We start from the raw sequence: 4360 nt of genomic DNA on the forward strand, positions 1-4360 counted from the left end.
ATCAGTATTTATATTTTAATATTATTCTATTTGTTCCTCTGCATTGTTGGTTAGGGCCGTAAGCACTTCACTGTTACTCACCTGTTGTTTACGAAAGCATGACACAATACATTCTGATTTGAAACACAGGTTGAGTCTGGGCGCGACTACCTATTGACCGAACACCACTGTCCGAGCTTGTAAATGTTTGAAATGTAAACTATGGGATCAATATTGCTTAATTTATGTTCTGCTATGAAGCTCGCTTGAGTAATAAACTTAAGACACAACACCGTCTGAAATGTACATTTCCGATTTACATTCACTCGTTATCGAAATTTGAGATATATATCATTGAATATAAAGCCTTTTTTCATGTGGCAATCACCGGCGCCGTGGCTTAGTTGGTTAAAGCGCCTGTCTAGTAAACAGGAGATCCTGAGTTCGAATCTCAGCGGAGCCTTTTGTGAACTATTTGTAAAAGGCCAGGCACCACTTGCTTATTAATGCATCTACCTATTTTGAGATTTGTTGGTATTTTGGTCAATTGATATTAGTATTTTCTAAAAGTAAACATAAAAACGTCAATTTTCTTTATTTTTCCATACTACCATCTTCCACATTTTTACCACTTTAAAATGGAAATACACCAATAATTTCAAAGCTCACTACATAAAATTACACATAATGTAAAAACCCATTTCATTCATAGAGAACGTTTCAAACTGGACAATCTATAGTAACTTATTTTGAATAGATGGTGATTGGGTCTAAATAGGCGTTTGGTAGTCTAAATTCAGTGTACTTGTCTGTAACTTCCATTTCCCGACAGTCAGCCTCCCCTTATATCTTCCCACAAGCCAACACAGACTCCCCCAATTGTTTCTCCGTTTCAGAAGTATCTGAATTCACCACATGTTGTGTGGTTATACTTACATATATTCTCCAGACTTGCCCAGAGAGAATTGTTGATAGGTTGTTAATTTTTTTATTCTAAATAACATTTTCGTTGGAAAAATGCGCCAAAAATGCATTTAACGTTACATGGACTAGGATTTTACAGACATAAATATGAAACAAAGTATTTATCCGCTATCTGCTCTGGACAAGTCCGGTGTCTTAAAATGAAACTAACATTTTTAGGCTGACGTCATCCAGGTTCCAGAAACATTTATTTTCGCGATATGCAAATATTGCATATTTAACGTTATATCGCCTCATTTYCATATTTTAATCAAATATTTCAGAAAAGTTGTAATACGAAAAAGTATTATGTTTGTGTCAATATTCAACTGGTAAAACCTGATTGTGAGGAAAGGGAAAAAAACGACCTTTTGAGAATATGGCGCCTATCCCCGTTTCACATTTTACCAACAGTAAAGACATTTACCCTTTTATTTCCATCACGACTCGGCGGCGCTGTGGCTTAGTTGGTTAAAGCGCCTGTCGGTACTTAAACAGGACAAGGAAATGAAGAACGGAGTCTGCGTCCAAACGCAGCAGCAGCAGAACAGCACTTGATTATAAAAATGATGGTTTTGTAAATATGACAAAGTTTTAGATCAACGCAGATATTATCCAACGGGAAACCACTACAGTATCAGAAAACATTCAAATGGAACACAAAACCCCCCCACAATATGTCTGAATAAGACACTGACCTACACAGACCAAAGCGAACCGTATTAATATCCATATGACCAGGAGAAACGCCGGCGCCTCCAATCCGATCCATCATTCCAGCAGCCCAGGTCGTTCTTTTGTCATCTTGGGGTAATTTCCGTAACATCTGTAGAAATAGCCTTCGAATATTTCCCGTGACCTTTGCAGATGTCATGAACTCAAGTCCCCTTCTGTAGAAAAAAAAAAATAACTAGGACGTGGTATAAATTGTGTTTTGTAGCGTTAAAAAAAAATACGCTTAATACGCTACTCAGACGCAGCCCACTAGGACAATGTGTTACCGTGAAAAGAGGAGATGTGATCGTACATCGTCGGTCTCTGCTTCAACGGCTCGTTTTGGTTCCGCTTTTATTTATATCCTAAAGGAAGGGAAAAGTCTCTGCGTTTTGGAACAGAAGACAAAGGCACGTCGCAATACACGTACGACTGTCCCGTCCTTTTATTCGGTTTGGACTGTTCGGTGTTTATAGCTGTTATTATTCGCCGTCACACAGTCGAGTATTTTCATCTCCCTTTTATGCACTATCCTGTGCATGAAAGTGGACACTGGTGCAGTGGTCATTTACCGTGCAGTCTTACGCGTCGTCTGTCATATTTAAGTTAAACCTAAATCTTAGTTTTGTAGTCGCTGCAGTTTGGTATGCCCGAGCAGATCCTTCTTTGAATTGAATAATGTTTTTCCCCCCATCCCGTGCAGGGATCTTCGTTGAATACGCGTTATAATGTTGTCGTCAAATCCCTGACCCCGAATGCCGGATGGTGGTATTGCATATTCGGCACCAGTGATTCTATTAAATATAAAAATAAAAATACATGTTTTTATTTGTCACATCGCCAAATAAACAGGTGTAACATTACAGTGTAATGCTTACTGACAAGCCCTTAACCAACAATGCCGTTTTTTAAAAATGACAGTTAAGAAAATATTTACTAAATAAACTAAAGTAAACACAATAAAATAACAATAAGGAGGCTATATACAGGAGCACCGATACCGAGGGGGTACAGGTTAGTCGAGTAATTGAGGTAATATGTACATGTAGGTAGGGGTGGTGACTAGGCATAGATAAAAACAGCGAGTAGCAGCAGTGGGAGAAAAAAAATATGCAAATAGTCCTGGTAGCCATTTGATTAATTGTTCAGCAGTCCTATGGCTGGGGGGGGGTAGAAGCTGTTTATGGAGCCTTTTGGAACCTAGACTTGGCGCCTTCTGTACCGTTTGCCATGCGGGACCAGAGAAAACAGTCTATGACTTGGGTGGCTGGAGTCTTTGACAATGTTTTAGGCCTTCCTTTGACACCGCCTGGTATAGAGGTCCTGGATGGCAGGGAGCTTGGCCCCAGTGATGTACTGGGCTGTTACGCACTACCCTCTGTAGCGCCTTACGGTCGGAGGCCGAGCAGTTGCCATACCAGGCAGTGAAGCTGCCAGTCAAGATGCTCTTGATGCCCAGGTGATGATGCCCCTGTATATAGCCTCACTTTATATTTTACTGTTGCTTATTATATTAAACTTTTATTATCTAATATTATTACTTAATCATTTTATACTTTACACTTATTGTCACGTTCCTGACTGTTTCTGTAGTTTTGTATGTGTGTGATAGTCAAGTGCGTGAGTGGGTGGGCAGTCTATGTTTGCTGTTTCTTGTTGTTGTGTGGCCTTTATTTATTTCTTAATTGAGCGTGTTTGCGTTTTCCTCTTAATTGGAAGAGTCATATATAAGTAGGGTGTTCACTGTTTGTTTGTGGGTGATTGTCGCTGTGTCTGTGTATTTTGCACCACACGGTACTGTCTCGTCTCGGTCGTTTATGTGTTCCTCGTTTCATGTAAGTTCATAGTTTAGGTCTGTCTAGTCGTTTTGTTATTTTGTTAATCATTCAAGTGTATTTCGTTTCGTGTTTTCCGTCTTGTCAAATAAACATTATATCATCACCAGGGACGGCCGTTACACTTATTTCTTTCTTAATTACATTGTTGGTTAAGGGCTTGTAGGTTAGCATTTCACTGTGAGGTCTACACACCTGTTGTATTCAGCATTTCACTGTGAGGTCTACTACACCTGTTGTATTCGCATTTCACTGTGAGGTCTACTACACCTGTTGTATTCAGCATTCACTGTGAGGTCTACTACACCTGTTGTATTCAGCATTTCACTGTAAGGTCTACTACACCTGTTGTATTCAGCATTTCACTGTGAGGTCTACTACACCTGTTGTATTCAGCATTCACTGTGAGGTCTACTACACCTGTTGTATTCAGCATTACACTGTGAGGTCTAATACACCTGTTGTATTCAGCATTACACTGTGAGGTCTACTACACCTGTTGTATTCAGCATTTCACTGTAAGGTCTACTACACCTGTTGTATTCAGCATTTCACTGTAATGCTACTACACCTGTTGTATTCAGCATTTCACTGTGAGGTCAACACCTGTTGTATTCAGCATGTGACAATACCATTTGATTTGATTACTCTTGGTATTCGCCCTGTTTAACTTAAATTTGGTTTAACTAGTTACTAAAATGCTGGACCATGTAATTGTCTACAACACATCATTATGGTTGGATTGCGGTAAGGCAGGGAGCTATCTTTGTCGTCACCGTTGTCAAAGCTGGGAGATCCTTGAGAAGAGGTGGTGGGTACGTCACAAAAAGGCACTGCTGAGATTCGAACTCAGGATCTCCTTGTTACTA

At 39.7% G+C, this 4360-nt stretch overlaps 1 non-coding gene across 1 annotated transcript; it reads left to right on the forward strand.

The window, feature by feature from the left end:
* The first annotated feature begins 368 nt into the window (after positions 1–368).
* Positions 369–442, forward strand: trnat-agu (transfer RNA threonine (anticodon AGU)). The gene has a single exon. It is a non-coding gene; the product is annotated as a tRNA-Thr (tRNA).
* Positions 443–4360: the final 3918 nt, after the last annotated feature.

This window comes from Salvelinus sp. IW2-2015, unplaced genomic scaffold, assembly GCF_002910315.2.
Source record: "Salvelinus sp. IW2-2015 unplaced genomic scaffold, ASM291031v2 Un_scaffold10503, whole genome shotgun sequence".
In the NCBI taxonomy this organism is placed as follows: Eukaryota; Metazoa; Chordata; class Actinopteri; order Salmoniformes; family Salmonidae; genus Salvelinus; species Salvelinus sp. IW2-2015.